The 19,808-nt window shown below is 35.3% G+C and overlaps 1 pseudogene; it reads left to right on the forward strand.

The window, feature by feature from the left end:
* The first annotated feature begins 3,902 nt into the window (after nucleotides 1–3,902).
* On the forward strand, nucleotides 3,903–18,709 carry LOC149187921 (exocyst complex component SEC15A-like; annotated as a pseudogene).
* The last annotated feature ends 1,099 nt before the right edge of the window (nucleotides 18,710–19,808 follow it).

The raw sequence follows: 19,808 nt of genomic DNA on the forward strand, positions 1-19,808 counted from the left end.
ATATGTTCAGATCTCCATGCCTAGCTTGACTTAACAAAATACTAAAATTAACTTTGAAAGATATCATAATGAAATTCACTAATGATTTTCTATTAACAAAGCAAATTGTTAGGTGTATATATCATTCCTCACTCGCCTGTATAGCTGACAGAGTTGACTTTTTCCTTTGACCACGTAACTGGAAGCTTCCTTGATCGATCTGGTTCATGAAGGTAGGAAGGAATCGTGGAGTGCATTGATTTCTATCTTCCCATATATTTCTCACTCTAGCTAGCACCTTGGAACTTATGAAACAATGGACTTAGCTGAAGAATTATACATTAGTTATAAAACCATCCCAATCTGGTAGCTAAAACAAATATTAGACTAGTAATAAAGAAAATTATTAACCTATGAAATACAGACTTTTATATACCTTCCATGCCATAGATTCTATGATTTTTTTTTCCATTGAGTGCTTATGATGATGAAAAAGGAGTAAAATAGGTGGAAAAAGGGTGTCAAAAAGAAGAAATTATGAGGATCAACAACAGTGATGCCTCTTGAAGGTTGTTTCAAGAGGGAAAATATCACCTCTCATTAAAGGTAAGTATTTCTTGACTCATGATGCTCCTTTATGTCTTTACTTTGGTCTTGACTTATAGAACTGGTTATTTTTTTGATCATTACTTATACTTCCTACATGTATATTTGAGTATTTGGGTGTTTCTAACTTCTTGATGAGATATGATAAGAGGATCCTTCTTGAGGATAATTTGAGTTGCAGGAAAGAAAAGCTAGAGTTGGAAAATGTAAAGATGCACCTAATGACAAGATAGTTAAGTGCTACAAGTTGCCTATGTCAATTTAAAAGGTGCACAAGTATTTGAATACTACAAGGTATGCATGGTATATTGTTTTAATGTTATGTTTCAGCTATAATATTGGAAGGCAAGGTAATCCCTAAGGTATGATGAGAATATCTCCTTCTCAAATGGTTCATGCATGCATATGCAAGTGATTTCGATTGATGGTTCTTATGATGAAATGGTGCACTTGATATTCAAAAAGTATCTTACCTTCTAGACATAATGAATTTCATGAATCCATGGAGCTATTTGGAAATATTGATTTCCAATATATTGGTATAATTTATGTTTTTCTAACATCTATCATTTTGGATATCTTGATCCCATAAATAAGGTTAGCAACTTGATTCTAGTATATGGTAACTTGCCACTATTTGTTTATGAAATCTATGGTAGTCATGATTCTAGAAGTCTAACAATGAGATTAATATTTATGATCTTTTTTTTCCATGATTATGTTTTGATGTTCTTGGTGATTGTGGCATATGGTAAAATTAAATACTGTAACTTAATGGATTGAGTTACGTAACAAATAAGTAATATTGTGACCATGATTTCTAAAGTATGCTCCTATTAGCTCTTTGACACTAACCCTTGATGATAGATTGATGTCATGATGAAGTAGTTGATGATACCATAATATAACCATGATGAATATGTGATATGGTCTGAATTTATGATCTAGCAGATATGCTAATGCATAGTAGCATTATAGATAGGTTGATGGCATGAATGAAGATGACTGAAGAAGATTCCCATCCATAGGGAGAATATCTCCATAATATCCCTTCCTCTATTTCCATTTCAATTATATACTCTAAACTATTGAAATATGATTTATGGGCATGAATCACTAGTAGAGAATGAGAAATTAGTGACTAGGTGACTAAAAACGTTAGTCACCCCAACTTTTGAAAGTTAAATACGACCAAAAATGAGAACTCTTAAGTGAAACCAATAAAAACAACTAAAATAAACACCTATGTTAGTCCCGGGCTAAAATATACGACTAGTTAATAAGTAATACAACTAAGAATGACTAACATGAATGACTAATTTAGTCTAGGAACAAAAATACAACCACCTAATAAGTACTACAATAATAAAAATTAGTCATTTATGTTAGTCATTGTAATTGTGTATGCAAACTTCAAGATGATGGATGAAGATATATGTGAATAGAGACCAAGCAATAATATTTGCCTAAAAAAAATTTGAGTGTGTTTGGTTTTGTAAATTAAACACGTGTCAAAACTTCAGAAAAAAAGTAAAACTTAAAAGTGTTTTTGGATTTGTAACATAAGCCCATATTAAAACTTGTTATGGTGATAAATTTAACGTTTATCTTTAAAGATTCTTATGGCCACCTAAAGGTACCAGGAAAACTCTAATATGATTGATGCAAATATAATTGATAACTTCTTGTCACCATGTCAATTCAACTCTAATTCAAGAATCCCAAATAGCCATTAGAAAATGATGTATAAATGTTTTAAAGAAAACATGTAAATAGACTTAAGTTTATATAATGTAAACACATGCTCTAACCTTTTGGTGCCATGAATTCGGACCTAGGGTCATATGTCAGTATGTAAACTCAAGGTGTTGGGAAAAGAGCCATGTGAATAGAACTTCATTCACTTCAGGACCAAATTTGATATTGAGTAAATTCAAGGCATTGGGAAAAGAGCCACGTGAATATTACTTCATTCAATCCAAGACCAAATTTGATATTGAACTTAGTAAGTGGATCTCAATGCAACTAAGTTATAACCTATTTTAGTTTGTAGTATTTAAGACAAATGCTGGACAAACACTTTCCACTCCAATGACAAAATACAAATACAAATGAGTTGACTCATTTAGAATTAATGTAAATAAAACACAAGTTGCAAAATTAACTTAATCCTTTCAAACTTATACATTTAATTCAATCCTTAAAAACTTTAGAGAATTAATTAACTAATAACAATAATCTAATTTAAAGTTACTCTTAAGCTAGCAACAAAATTGGTATATAAAATCCATTTATTCTTAAAATAAATATAGTCTAATATTTAAAATTTATAGAGATATATATACTAAGCCAAATTGAATTTGAACCTATAACATTGTGCGATATATCTAAATAAATTATTTTATAATATAATAATATAAAATATCATTTATTTTCAAATTTATGACCAAATAATGTAACAAAATGAGGCTATTTTTCCAAAAAGTCACATCATTGAATAACCATAAAAATCCTCTAATTTGTAAAATAGTTACATAGTGGAAAAATTATAACTTATATTGTTACATTCCAATTCAATATCAATGAGAAAATAATGAAAAATACTCAATTTTCCATTTCTTCCTGGATTAGTTACAAATTATCAAACTTTTCCTCATGATTCTCCCCCAAAAAATGAGTGTTTTCTTAAGCTATCTTATTTAGCATCAACATTTTTTTGATTAGGGAAGAAACCACAATGATCAGTTATTCTTAACCAAACCTACAAACTACCAAATATTGGAAGGTTTCAGGTAGATAAACGAGAGAGGGGGGGAATAGGGGTATTTAATGGAGTGGTCGCTGAAATTTCAGACACTGCTTAAAAAAATAGGTGGATGCACCAGGTTTCAGGTTTGAATTATGTGTACCAAATACTCTACCTTGTTGGGTATTTTGGAAAACCAGCTACCCAAATGTAGATCCAGGTAACAATTAATTGCTCTCACTTCACTGATGTTAGAATGTGGTTTCATTCACTACAAACTCATTAATACAGGGTTTGGAACTTTGAATGAAATATATCTAACGAAGAAAGAACTATTGTTTTGTGATTTTTTTCACCTCTTTTCCATTCAACTACAAGGGGGAATGATGTTTGGGGTGTTTAATGGGAAATTATTGAAATTTATGAACATGAATCGATGATCAATTAACTTATTCAGATATGAGGGTGAGGGATGCTTGGGGATTTTAATGAGGAAACTATTGAATTTTCTGAACCAGAATTGGTGACTAGTTGACCCTTTTGAGGATTAAGATTATGCACATAAGATAAAATGCATACTAAAACCAATAGGAGAGACATAGTAGATAATGGGGTGAAAGAGGGGAGGAATTGGCCTTAGCCTCTGCAATCAGTAATGGAGAGGATTTTGGTTAAATCATTAGACAAGCATTTAAGGTTGGGAAGCGAAAATCCCTATTGCCACAACTCAAATATTTTGTCAAGAAAAAGGATATTGAAATAGAGGACTTATGTAAAGTCCATTATGAGGAATTCATCCATGCAGTGGATGAACTATGTGGGGTTTCAGTAGATCCGAATGAGCTAAAAGTGGGATGGCCAATGAGAATTATCTACTTCAACAAGTGGGTAATTCTCTCCTGGCTAAAGTTAAAGAGCTTCGAGAAGCTTATGAAATTAAGAATAACTTAAAAGAAGCGATCCGGTCATTGAAAATCTACGCACAGGACATTGAGTTGTGTGTGAAATGCAACCATCATGTTATAAATGATAGTGACTACCTCACATTGAAAATTTTAGACTCGATAGAAATAGATTACCTGCTAAAAATTCCAGTGAAGGCACATTGGCAAATGCTAGAAAAGAGATCTCTGAAATCGAAAACCACATCGATAAAAGAGTGAACAAGGAATTCAATTAATAACTGGTGGAGATTAGAAGTATTGCTAAATAAATTGGTTAGTTGGAAATCAGGAAAGCTTCTTCAACTTGAGGCAGAGAAGAGGAGCTATGAGGTCAGCAAAAAGCAGGCAGAGGAATAAAGCAGGCCAGGTGTAAGGGAATGTGTATATGCTTTAGACACTCAAGATACATAAGATGTTGATTCTATTTTGAAATTCAACATCACTCCAGTTTATAGGGAACACCATATCTAGACTTGTATTGGCATCAAAGACCAATTCTAGGATTACTACTATACAAATCGTCATCTAAAAGTTAATTCAAATTTTCAAATCTCATCGGTGTAGTCTTTTCTAGAATCACATCAGTTATTTTTTCTCATATTGTTGGTTTTTTCATAGTCGAATACCATGTCTTGAGGATGAGTGGAGGATTAATCTCCACTCCCCAGATGGAAATGATGTGGGATACAACTATATCAAAGATGGACTGTATTTTAGAGGATCAGTTTTTGCGTATGCAGGTTGCAAGCCATCTTCTGCTTATCAAGGACTATGTGAGTCTACTTGGTATTACGTTGAGAAGATAGGGCTACCAGGTGGGTCCTTTGCTTGATATTTGGGACAAGAAGAAAGACAAATATCATGAAATTCTTCCAAATGAATGCATAGAACATATCAATGATATCCTTACTAATGCCAAATACGAGCATATGCTGATGAAAAAGGAGTACGAGTACAACATGAACGTGTTGGCATTCCATTTGTATACATATGATATCCTGCTTGCTTTCCCTTGCATAGTTTTTTGCCATTGTGCCTATATGTTGTCACATTAAGAGGTATTTCATATAGGATTATGTGATCTATCTGTCCTATGGAGGTCACATGGACTTTTATGATGTTGTGAAGAAATTTCTAGATAGGATTTTGATCAACGTTATGAATGAGGCTTTACTCAAATTTATCAGCATTTCCACGTTGGGGGTATCTCATGCCATGCAAACTGTTGCCAATATGACAGTTTTAGAGCGATCTTGTGACTTTTTTATGCATCATGCTACCCAATTTGGTGGCATTACTATGCGCTTGACAGAAAGGTCACATGCTAAATTGTCTGCTCGAACTATCTTGAAGAACTCTCAAGATGTTGCACATGAAGCAATGTTGAGGGTAGTAAAGTCTAAGGTAGATGATTTTATGTTGCTAACTAAAAACATCAATTGGAACGCAAATGAATTTCCACAAAATGGCAGTGACTATCTAAATGAGGTGGTAATTTACATGGAGACATTGGTTTCTACATCACAACAAATATTGCCATTGGATGCTTTGGAGAAGGTAGGAAGGGGGGTGTTGAAGCACATATCAAATTGCCTCATCGTGACACTTATGAGGGATAATGTCAAAAAATTTAATATAAATGCTATAATGGGTATTGATAATGATTTAAGAGTGCTAGAGTCCTTTGCTGAGGAGAGATTCCACAACATTGGCTTGAGTGAGCTTCGGGGTGCTACACATTTGAAGGACTGCTTGACAGAAGTGTGGCAGCTGGTTAATATTTTATTAAGAAACCAACCAGAGAACTTCATGAACCTTGTTATAAGGGAGAAACACTACAGTGCTTTGGATTATAGAAAGGTTCCAATGATTTCTCAGAAATTCAGAGATGTGCTTGAAAGGATATTTGGAAGCTTGGGGGGTAGGAATTTAAACAAAATCCCCCAAAAAATTCCATGGATACGTTAGTAAGGAGATTGAAATATTTCAATAGATGGATTTAATGGTATGTTTGAAGCCACTACTTGAAACATTGGATGTTCAATTTCTATTGATGCTCTTGTGTCATTAGATTAAATGTTGTTTACATGTTACAGGTTTATAGCAATATGCTTTCTGTTTCTCAGAGCGTTTAGGAAAAATACAATTTGTTCTATCGAGGATTTTTCTAGCTACAAAAGTTAAAATCCTCAATAAAATCAACAGATTATCTCATGAGACTCAGGGGAATTATATCGTTAACAAATAAATTCTTTCTGATCGACTATGTCATGTGCAATATTGTTTCTCCCCTTGGCATTTATGTTTTAATTCCCATTTTATATTTATTTGTCTTACATGCATAGGAACCTCCTTTCTTATGAAAACCCTTCGAATGTGGCCCTGAATCAATAACTGTATGGTTGATCTGTAAAGTGCAGTCAACAAGTATCTTCAAGCAATAAAACTGAGCATAAAGAATGCTTATAATTTGTTAAAATATGTGTAAACTTGGAGAAATTAACCATTTTATGATTTAAAATGAAGAGAGGTGTGTAATACAAAAGATACTCTAGAAACCTTTGACCAAATTGGAGGCAATGGTTCTTGAATAAGGCTTAACTGGAAATTAAATTTGGGATGATTGAAATCTGTATTTGTATTTTTTAGAGGGTAAAATGCGGGGAGTTTTTATTGGTAGATCATGGTTATTGAAGCTATATAACTGTTAGGAAACCAGCTCACAAAATGGAAGAAAAGGTAGATCAATGGCTTCAAAATCAACCTCTTTGAGCAGAAAACATCCTTTACATTACACAAATGAGCCATTCTTGGATGATTCAAATGAAAAAACCTCCTTTCTATATATAGGAGTCTAAGGGGTCACAATATAATTAGATCTGGTATAACAATAATAATTTAAGGGCACAACAATAACAATAGTGGACTTCTATGGTGCACAACAATAACAGTAAGGGGGCTACACTAATAACAATGAGGGAATACACTAGTATTATAGGGACCTAACATGCCCCTATGCTTCAAAAAAGGTGTTCTCCTCAATGCTTGAGTAGTTCTAGGTGCTTCTATATAAAATTCTCATCCTCCCATGTGGAATCTTCTGCGAGTAAGTTCTTCCACTTGATTAGATACTCTAAAATTGATCGATTTCATAGCTGTCGAGTTCTTGTTTCCATCATCGCTTCAGGTTCCAATATGATATTTCCTTCCTCATCAAGTTATGGAAATATTGTTTGAATTGGGAGTTTGTCACCTATAACCTTCTTTAAGCATGAAACATGGAAAACTCGATGCACTCAGGAAGATGTAGGAAGCTCCAATTTGTATGCCATGGTACCAATCTTTTGCAACACCTTGTAAGGACCATAATACTTTAGTTATAATTTATTATCCTTCTTAGATTGCTTGAGGGACATTTGTTTGTATGGTTGTAGCCGTAAAAATACCTAGTTGCCTACATCAAAACTTCTTTCATTGCGATGTTGATCAGCCTGTTGTTTCATTCTATTCTCCGCCAAAGTGTGGTTATCCTTTAAGAGTTGGAGAACTTGTTTTTTATGCTCGATGTGATCTTCCACTACTTGAACCTTATAATTTTCTCATAAAGATGATGAGATGGATGGTGGATGATATCCATAAAGTGCCATAAATGGGGTCATTTTGCTGCATTATGGAAGGAAGTGTTATACAACCATTCAGCCAGAGGTAACCACTTGACACATTATGTCTATTTATCAAATACAAAGCAATGAAGATATCCTTCCAAACATTTTTTCATATCTCAGTTTGCACATCTGACTGAGGATGATAAGATGAGCTATGAGAAAATTGAGTACCCAAACAAGAAAATAATTTCTTCCAACAATTTATAGTGAAAATAGGATCTTTGTTGCTTACAATAATTTTTGGGTTTCCATGTATCTTTTGAATTGTTTCCATAAATACAGTAGAAACTGTACTAGCTTTAAATGGATGAGATAATGCACGAAAGTGTGCATACTTGGTAATTCTATCAACTACCACCATGATAACACTCTTTCCTTCAGACTTGGGTAAAACTGTGATAAAATCGATTCAAACCTCCTCCCAAAATTGACTTGGAATGGATAAAGGTTGTAACAGACCCGATATATTAATTGTATCAACTTTATTTTGTTGGAAAACAAAAAATTCCACTTCAAACTTTTGAACATCAGATTTAAGGTCATCCCAAAAAGAATCCTTCTTAACCCTGTGGTAAATTTTTTCAAAATCCTGAGTGCCCTCCTAAGGGAGAGGTGTGCAATTCCTGAAGAATCTTTTGTTTGAGTTGGGAATTATTACGAAGTTACATGCGATATTTGTACCATAATGAATCATTATTCCAACTGAATGTCTCAGATGTACTAGGATCTTGTTGCAAATTTTGAATGAGTGCCCACACTTCTTTGTCATTCCTCCATTCATCCCTTGCTTTGGTTATCCAATTTGGATGGATAATAGAAATGGCACAAAGAAACACTTCCACATCCTCATCCTTTCTTAAGAGTGCATCTGCAACAACATTTTACTTCCCTTTTTTGTAGATAATTTCAAAGTCATAACCCAATATCTTTGTGACCCATTTTTGCTACTCTTCTGAAGATAACCTTTGTTCTAAAAATTATTTAAGACTATCATGATTTTTTTTTACCTTGAAATGCCTTGCCATTAGGTAAGGTCGCCATTTCTTAAGTACATGTAGTATTTCCAACATTTCATTCTCATAAATATCATTTTTGTAAATACTTTCCTTTGATTACACGACTTTCAAAAGAAATGGTTCTTCCTTTTGCATTAAAACAATACCCATTCCATTTCCTGGGGCATCACATTCCACAATAAAAGTTTTTGTGAAGTCTGGCGTAACTAAGAATATTTCTTGGAACATTGCCTCTTTAAGATGCTCAATGGCCTTAGTTTCTTTTAGAGTCCAAGAAAATGCATCTTTCTTTAGTAATGTTGTGAGAGGTGTTGCTATTCTCCAATAATTCTTAACAAACTTGCGATAATACCGTTTCATCTTGTGAAATCCTTGCAGATGTCTTATGGATGTGGGTATTTTCCATTAATTAATGGCTTTAATTTTGTTAGGGTCTACCTTAACACCCTCATGAGACACAATATGACCCAAGTATTCCACCTCCTGTACTCCAAAGAAACATTTGGAGTTTTTTGCATATAATTGTTTCTCCTCCAATATCTTGAGCACCCTTCCAACGTGTTAAACATGATTCTTCCACGACTTGTTGTAGATTAGTATATCTTCAAAAAATACTAACACAAATTTTCTAAGGAAGGGTTTGAAAATGGAATTCATCAAACCTTGAAATGTAGAAGATGCATTGGTAAGGCCAAAAGGCATGACCAAAAATTCATAATGACTCTCATGAGTTCTAAATGTTGTTTTTGGAACGTCTTGAGTCTTCATTCTTATTTGATGATATCCTGAATGAAGATCTAACTTAGTGAAGTAAATTTCTCCATGTAATTCATCCAATAATTCATCAATGGCAGTAATGGTAAGTTTATCTTTAATATTGAGCTTGTTGAGCTCCCTATAATCAAGACACATGTGCCATGATCCATCCTTCTTGTGCACCAAGAGCACTTGAGTAGAGAAAGAACTTTGGCCAGGTTGAATTATACCATCCTCTAGCATTTCTGCAACCATATGTTCGATTTCACTCTTTTGTGCATAGGGATATCTATAAGGCCTGATGTTTGGATGAATAATTCTTGGAATCAAATGAATAACATGATCATGATCACGAATAGGTGGGAGGCCTTTAGGAGTCTCAATACCTTAAAATGATTGTCCAAGACTTTTTGGATGTCTGGAGAAATAGATGATTTCGATTTTAGAAGCTTTGTCAGGCTATTAGATCTGATTATTTTTCTTGGTTTCCCTACGATACCCCCAATGTTATGCAACCATCCGAAAAAATAGAAGAAAAAATATATCAACGACTTCAAAATCAGCCTTTTTGAGGGGGAAACATCCTTTACATTACACAAATGAAAAATTCTTGGATGATTCAAATGACAAAACCTCCTTTCTACATATAGGAGTCTAAGGGGTCACAATATAATCTGAGCCGTCATAACAATAATAATGTAAGGGCACAACAATAACAATAGTGGGCTTCTATGGGACACAACAATAACAATAAGGAGGCTACACTAATAACAATGAGGGAATACATTAGTATTATAGGGACCTAACAATAACTTCCGAGAACAAGATTTGCAACTTAGTTAAGAGCTGAAAAAAAATTATCGAAGCTTCTCTCTTCATGAGTGTTGCTTTGCCTAGCCTTACCTAACCAACATTATTATTTGTCAGGTATCTTTTAGTCTTAGATTCTATTGTGTCTTAACATTCTAAGTTTGTATTTAATACTTTGTAATATAATTGGTATTTGAGATAATATAAAAATGATAGAAAATTAAATTGTAATGATGAAGTTCTTATATGTATAAGGTCATGATTTCCATAAAAAGGTTATAATGACCACATATATAGTCCCCTAAACTATGATAAATCACCATCCAACTTAAAAATATCAAAGAGTCTATAAAAACAATATCCAATGTTGACATTTGTAGGATACAATGTTGTATAAAAGTGTTATCAAAATGAAGGTTGTCATTTTGAAATTTTGGGGCCAAGGCAGCGGAACCTCGTCTACTATCTAGTCCAATACTCCCAATTTCACATCTATTCTTTCCCAGTCTTAAGTTGTGCATATTTTCTTGTATCCTTTTCACTCTTACCCATCCTTAGTTTTCTTTGTACCAACCAACTTATGCTTCGCATCTATGCCTCATTGTGTCGCCTCTCTTGTATTTTCCTTCACATCCATGTTGCAGATATCCCATCCTCTCTTAGCACTAACAAGATAAATACTGATCCCTCTAGCTCAAGATTAGGAAACTACCTTTGTTAAATATCATCGGAATCTTCTTTCAAGGAGAAGCTATCGGTACACGATTATTGCTTTCCTTTCTATGTTTCAATGTTGTCCCTTACTGCAACCACCCTTCTCCCCTATTTTTTCAGGTGGCCCAAGTTTGCACTTATTAGCAGGCCTTTCCATCCCACACTCGAATAGGGTTTTGTGGGGCTTTGATAAGAAAAGAGCACCTCTTTCTCAACTAGGCCTAGATTTCCTGGAGGTCCCATTGGAAAATTCACATTGGAAAAGATACTATAATAATTTGTTCAAAGTATGACTCTCTGTTTTTATGGCATTTTCCATTACATCAACCTTCCCATTTGCATGGTGAATATTTCCTTGACAACCTCATGCTATCCATCAGTGTCAAGAGAATGAAAATTTTATCTTTTACACGAAAATCATATGCTTACTACAGTTAAAAGATTTAGTAGAATCCCTTGATTTTTTGGTTCCAACTTCCTACTACAACAAGACATATATAGCTCCATCGTTAATTTCAAATTTCAATTCCATGAATCCATAGTCTAGTTTCACAACACTCAAGTAAATTTCTTTTTCTATGGTTCAATATTTTATAGAGATCGTTTTCCATCTTCATAAACTCCTCTCTTTCAGTTAATTGACCCTCTTTCATTGAGTTTGAATAGTTATGTCCATTGATCAACCTTATCATCTTCACTAAAAATTATGGAAACGAATCTTGATTCTCATCTATTGCCTCGTAATATTTCAATATGTTTTATACTATTCATTGCAGGGTGATGGAACACTCAAATTTGAAACATAAATGGTAATCAATGCAACGCATCGATACCAAAGGCCTACAATGTGAAAATTGTAACATTTTGGTAGGGAAAAACCTATTGCAAAAATTAAGATAACTTGCCTAGAGATGAATAATGCCAACACTCAAATAAAAATGTTTATGTATGTTGAATAAAGTCACAATACCTTCCAAATATCTGTATAAAAATTGTAGAAATTTCCCTACCGATCTATCTCTCTGAGACCATGTAGAAAATCTGTTGTAGTTTAAACCGATAATGCATTATAAATCAAAGTAGAATACTATAACCTACTTCTACTATCAAATTTTGCGGAAGTTTAAAGATCGAGTTGAACACATATAACCAGAAGAAGAAGAAGAATCAATGCACAATACACATGAAAATACTTCAGGGAAAGCCTCAGCTGAAAACCCCACTATCTGTATTATCATACAAGGAGGAAATACATAGGAATTATACAAGGCCTTAGCTCTCACAGCTAGCCAGATCTTAGTACAATCCTCACAGATGGTCACAGGCAAACAAAGCTTCTCTCTAGCCTTCCTCTCTGCCCTCCAAGTTCCTATTTCCTTGTGTTGTTCCTCTAGGATGATTCTCATGTTACCACGTGGATTATCTCCTCCAACCAAGTGTAACACTGATCTGACGCATTGTCAGAACTGCGCAATCCTCAAGGAATTGATTCCTTCTGCATGCATGAGTTTTCTTTATAGGAAAACATATGCAACTGATAGTACACTATCCTTGAGTTTAATCTCAACTGGGTCTTTCTCATAATAGACATGCATGAGTTACTGATGAGGGAATCTTTTGTTATCTGGAGTACACTAGTTGAGTGCATGCATGCATCAACTAACTGATAACTCACAATTAGTTCCTCAAATAGTTTGGAACTAATTTAACAGGACTTAACTCAGTAAACTAAGTTAACTAATTACAACTCAAATATAACTCAATCTGATCTCCTTAATTCAAGGGATAACTATTGCATGACTTCAGAAAGACTTCTAACTTGAATTTCTCCAACTAATTAATCCATAATGAATTAATTAATTATTTCCAAGTAGTTGGTGAGACTAAATTCGATTTTAATTCACAATTTTAATTCAAGGAGAAATTAAAATTGGAATATTCTTGTTGCCACATTTCAACACTCCCTCTCAACAAGAAAGGGATTATATGCCACCCCGATCCTGTCTCTATGGAACTCGAATTTACACTTTGACAATGCCTTTGTCAAAATGCCAGCATCTTGCTCCTCTGTCGAAATATACTGCAGCAACATGATCCTTTCTATATATGAAACGCCACGGGCAACAAATATTGCCTTATGCTTCTCCACACTTCCATCAGCATCTTGCTTTACCTTGTAAAGCCAAAAAGAACTCACAACTGACTTGTTCTCCGGTCTCAGAACCACGTCCCAAACATTGTTATGAACTATGGAGTCATACTTCTCCACCATAGCATCAACCCAAATCAGCTGTTGCACTGCTTCCTCAAAGGAAGATGGCTCGGTCTCAACACATTCCCCAGCATGGCCCATGTATCCAATGTACCTATCAGGTTACCTCCTCTGTCTGCGCTGAGAAAGTGGTGCTCCCACATTCTCTCTCGCATCCTCCAAAAATTTGTTAGCTTCTCTTGTGCGCTTTCGTCCATCTCTAGAAGACTCTTCTTGAGTGGATTTATACATTCCTGGAACCTCTGCATGTGGTTGCTCCACATCAGTTTGAGGCTCCTCCTCCTTAGGAACCAACAATTCCTCCACAGCTTGTAGTTGGAGCTCCCTCTCAAGGGAAACTCGCATGGCCTTCTACTCATCAAACTTCAGATCTCTACAAGCCACTATCCTCATACTGGTAGGAAATTACACCCGATAGTTGTGAGGTGTATCAGTGTACCCCACAAATATCCCCAACTCTGGTTTCGGCTTAAGCTTCTTCTGTGCATCCTTTGTCACATGGCAATATGCCGATGAGCCAAAGATCGTGAAGTGACCCACATTTGGTCTCTTACCAGAGAAAGCTTCCTCTCGTGTCCTCATCCCAATTATGTGATGCGGGCTTCTATTCTACAAATAGACCATTGTGTTACATGCCTCAGCCCACAAGTGAAGTGGTAGTCCTTGGTCATGCAGTATTTCCTGTGTTGCCCCTACAATAGTTTTGTTCTTCCTCTCGGCCACCCCATTCTGCTGTGGGTTATGAGGTGACATCAACTCTCATTTAATTCCTTCCGCTGCATAGAAGTCCTTAAACTCTTGAGAGACATATTCTCCACCATTGTTGCTTCTCAAGGCCTTGATCTTCTTCCCTGACTCTTTCTTGACCAAATCTTTGAACTCACAAAACTTTGTGAAGATTGGGTCCTTCTTCTACATAAAATAAATCCAGTGTTTACGAGAATAATCATCAATGAAAATCAAATAATACCTTTTCTTTGTTTTGGATGTTGTTGATAATGGTCCACACACATCAGTATGAACTCACTCTAAGATAGCCTTTGCTCGACTGTCTCGATCATGAAAGGAAGACTTGATGTACTTTCCCAAGGTACAACCTTTGCATGTGTCAACTTGCTCAAGTTCACCTTTGTGAAGTCTTGTAGATATCTGATGCATTATCTTCAAAGCCCCATGATGCAAATGGCCCAACCACGTGTGCCACAACTCGCCAATGTCTTGGCTTTGCACCAATTCTTCTTTCGTACTCAATGCTACACAATCATCTACCTCTAGTTTATAAATATTCTTCACCCGAATCCTTATCCTCTTGGTTTGACCCATGGCTATGTGTCTTAGGAACACCTTTCCTTTACTGAAGACAACATCGTAGCCTTTGTCCTCCAACATCGCGACCGATACCAAGTTCTTCTTCAGTCCAGGCACATACTTCACATCTTTCAAGATGAGTGGAGCTCCATGCTCCCTATGAAAAGCAACCATGCCCACTCCTGAAACACTATACTTTCCATCGTCTCCCATCTCTATGCGCATCTTGAGGTATTTCTCCTCCAAGTTACTGAATCAACTTTTATCACCGATCATGTGGAATAAGTCTCCACTATCAAGATACCAGACACAACCCATCATCAATGACACCATGCATATGATGAGGGTAAAGTCCATTTCGAACTGAGAGGCTAATGCCTCACCTTCCAATCCTTCTGAGGATCCCTTCTTGGACTTCTTCAATGTGCATTTAGTCACATAATGTCCCATTTTGTGACAATTAAAGAATCTCACTTTAGACCTGTCACCCTTCTTCTCTCCATGAGAAGAATTCGATTTGGAATGGGAAACCTTCCCCTTCCCTTTCCTTGCCTTACTTGCTAAGGCCAGATTTTCTTCATCATCATCCTTGGATGAAGAACCATCTCATGTGCTCCTCCTGATCTCCTCCTGCATCAAATCTGACCACAATCCTTCCTAATCCGACAGTTTCTCCCTTCCATTCACAAAGTCCTGGTAGCTATTCCAACTCTTTGGAAGGCCAGGGAGAGCGAGGCTCACCATATCATCATCAGTAGTAGTTATTCCCACACTACCAAGCTCATCTCTGCAGGTGGTGATCTTGTTCAGAGATGTGGAAATAGTATCGCCCTTCTCCATCTTGATTCTTCGGAACTTATCCTTGAGAGCCAATTTCCTCTGGTCACTACTGTTCTGGTAGAGGTCCTTCAATGTCTTCCACATTGAAAATGTAGTTTCCTTCCCATGGAGACTCGAGACAATATGGTCTTGAACTCCCTCAAGGATGATCTGTCTCGCCTTCGCCACACACTTCTTCCACTCAGCCAACTCTTGTGCATTAGTTGACGCTGGCTTTGGGATTTCATGATAAATGAATTCCTTCAAGCCATTGTCTTCTAATAAAGCCTCCATTCTATCTTTCCATGCTATGTAATTTGAGCTACCTTCCAAGGCATACTCGAGTCTCAAGCCACAAAATGCCATTGGCCAACCTTGAAGTATGATATGAATTAGATTTGCACCTGCAACCCCAAACTTCAAACTTCAAATTCTCTTCTCAGTATACTGTTCACAACTCCGATACCATGTAGAAATCTCCCTACCGATCTCTCTCTCTGAGACCATGTAGAAAATCTATTGTAGGTTAACCTAACAATGCAATATAAATCAAAGCAGAATACTATAACCTACTTCTACTATCACAGTTTGCGGAAGCTTAAAGATCGAGTTGAACACATATAACCAGAAGAAGAAGAATCAATGCACAATACACATGAAAATACTTTGGGGAAATCCTCAGCTAAAAACCCCACTATCTGTATTATCATACAAGGTGGAAATACATAGGAATTATACAAAGCCTTAGCTCTCACAGCTAGCCAGCTCTCAGTACAATCCTCACAGATGCTCACAGGAAAAAAAATCTTCTCTCGAGCCTTCCTCTCTGCCCTCCAAGCTCATATTTCCTTGCGTTGTTCCTCTGGGATGATTCTTTTGTTACCAAGTGGATGATCTCCTCCAACCAAGTGTAGCACTGCTCTCACACACTGTCAGAACTGCGCAATCCTCAAGGAATTGATTCCTTCTGCATGCATGAGTTTTCTTTATAGGAAAACATATGCAACTGATCGTACAATGTCCTTGACTTTAATCTCAACTGGGTCTTTCTCAGAATAGACATGCATGAGTTACTGATGAGGGAATATTCAGTTATTTGGAGTACACTAGTTGATTGCATGCATGCATCAACTGACTAATAACTCACAATTAGTTTGGAACTAATTTAACTGGACTTAACTCAGTAAACTAAGTTAACTAATTACAACTCAAATATAACTCAATCTTATCTCCTTGATTCAAGGGATAATTGTCGCATGACTTCAGAAAGACTTCTAACTTGAATTTCTCCAACTAATTAATCCATAATCAATTAATTAATTATTTCCAAGTAGCTAGTGAGACTAAATTCGATTTTAATTCACAATTTTAATTCAAGGAAAAATTAAAATTGGAAAATTCTTGTTGCCACATTTCAACAAATATGTACTCAATACTTTAAGTTTTATTATACACTCACCTGTTTGTTCCACAAACTCTTTTCTTTTAGATTATCCCATCAGAGCTATTTGATAAAGGTGACTAAACATGGAATCATGTTTGGACTCAATTTATTTTCTAAAGTTTGTTGGTGAGGAGAGAGAGTGAAAATTTTGTTAACGGATTTCATTATAGGGTTTTCAATGTTTTGGAATAGCAACGATTGGCACACAACCATGCCCTCCCAACGTGGGAATAGTATAATGAAACTTCATCTAGTGATTGATGTTCTATTGAGGGCACTAAAGGGCTTCTGGAACAAAAATGATTTCACACAGATTGAGAGCTTTGGAATTTCATTTGTAGATGACGTCCTATTCATGGAATTTGGGTTTAGTATTGGTTGGAACTAAACTTGTGATTAGATGGGTTTGTGCTAGTTTGATCTCCCCTTTTGACAAAACCTAGAACTCAATTCATTTGATTCGATACATCTAGTTCTTATAATTATTTTAGGATTTAGCCATTATTTTCTCTATTTAATGGATCCATGCTGAGGAATTTTAATAGTTTAGTTTCTCATACACTCTAGGATACTAGGCACCCTCATACCATGCCAATGTACTAGTAAACTTACCTTTGCAATATCAAAATGCAGATTGCTCCCTTGAACGTCCTCCTCCCCTTAAGCCATGCTTTGTTTTTGGCCTCTTAGCCACTGCAAGCCAACCTCAATAGCTGGATCTAATACCATGTTGAAAATCATAACTTCTATGAAGCAGTATGGAACTTTTCCCTAGACAATTGGTTGGGAAAACAAATTGTTGTGAGGGGTTAAAACTGCATAAACAATGTGACCACTATAGTAGGCAAAAGATTATTAGTCTGAAAGGTTGTGTGAACTAAGATAAGATAATATGATCAATTTTTAACAAATGAGTCATCACCAACAAATATTTCAATGGGTCTAGAGAGGGAAACCATATGTCAATAGATTATGACAGTGTGAACATGCCTAGATGCTAAAAAGTCAACAAAAAATGTTGAGGCTAGTCAAGTCTAAGGTAGATGAGTTTATGTCTCTAACTAACAACATCAATTGGAACCTAGATGAAGTTCCACAAAATGGAAGTGAGAATATAAATGAGGTGGTAATCTACTTGCAGACATTGGTTTCTATAGAACAACAAATATTACCAACGGATGCTTTCGAGAAGGTAGGAAGAGGGTTGTTGAAGGACATATCAGACTGCCTCATGGTGACACTTATGATGGACAATGTCAAAAGATTCAATATAAATGCTATAATGGGTATTGATAATGATTTAAGAGTGCTAGAGTCCTTTTCTGAGGAGATATTCCACAACACTACCTTCAGTGAGCTTCAGGGTGCTACAAGTTTGAAGGATTGCTTGACAGAAGTGCAACAGCTAGTTAACATTTTATTGAGAAACTAGCCAGAGAACTTCATGAACCCTTTTATAAGGAAGAAACACTACAGTGATTTGGATTATAGAAAGGTTGCAGTGATTTCTGAGAAATTCAGAGATGCGCTTGAAAGGATATTTAGAAGCTTGGGGGGTAGGAATTTAAAGCAAAATCCCCAAAAGATGTCCATGGATACATTAGTAAGAATATTGAAAGATTTCAACTGACGGATTCAATGGTATGTTTCAAGTCATTATTGGAAACATCAGATGTTTAATTTCTATTCATGATCTTGTGCCATTAGATTAAAGGTTGTTTACATGTATGGAGTATTTTTCTAGCTACAAAAGTTAAAAGCCTTGGTAAAATCAACAGCTTAACCCATGAGACTCAAGTGAATTATATCATTAATAAAGAAATTCTTTCTAATCTACTATGTCATGTGCAATATTGATTTTACCCTTGCCCTTTATGTTTTTACTTCCCATTTGATATGTATTTGTCTTACATGCATAAGAACCTCCTTGCTTATGACAACCCTTTGAATATGGTCCTGAATCAATTTTTGCATGGCTTATCTATAAAGTGTAGTAAGGAAGTATCTTCAAGCAATGAAAATGAGCATAAAGAATATTTATAATTTGTTAAAATATGTGGAAACTTCAAGAAATGAACCATTTTATGATTTAAAATGAAAGAAAGTGCATAATACCAAAGATACTCTAGAAACCTTTGACCAAAGAGGAGGTAATGGTTCTTGAATAAGGCTTGATTGGAATAATGGTTTTAAGTCTATGGTGAGACACTTTCAATTGTGAAGGCAAACCAACATTCAATGGATAAATTTGTTGGTTCAGGTGGAACATAGGTTTTTGTATAACACAAAAAACTCCTGCCAAGAAGCAAAGAGAAATACCTAAGTACTAAAGCGGATTCATGATACACAATTCTAGCTTTATTTTAGAAAAATAATCTTGATTTTGACCTCATGCAGTTATGTTGGATTGAAGATTCACAATTGTTTCTCTAATTTTTGAAAAAGACTTAATTTTTTACCTAATGCAAGAGGTTCAAGATTTTTGGGATGAACTAATAAAATCCACCAAGTCTATTTGAAAAACTAAGAGTCTTATGACTCACCTGACAACTTAATATTACATCTCACTTGTTAATTTAATTTTTCCTCTTTCTCGCAATTACTACCAATGAAGCAAAATGGACATGTTACATTCTTTGTGCTGCAGTGAATTTTTTAGGGATATTGTTTTTCTATTACGATGATAAAACTTATTATTATTAACAAATCCAAAACAAGCACTGACTAGG

Source organism: Pinus tabuliformis, chromosome 3_1, assembly GCF_031772625.1.
Source record: "Pinus tabuliformis cultivar Carrire ecotype Pingquan chromosome 3_1, CPIR1, whole genome shotgun sequence".
NCBI classification, from domain to species: Eukaryota; Viridiplantae; Streptophyta; class Pinopsida; order Pinales; family Pinaceae; genus Pinus; species Pinus tabuliformis.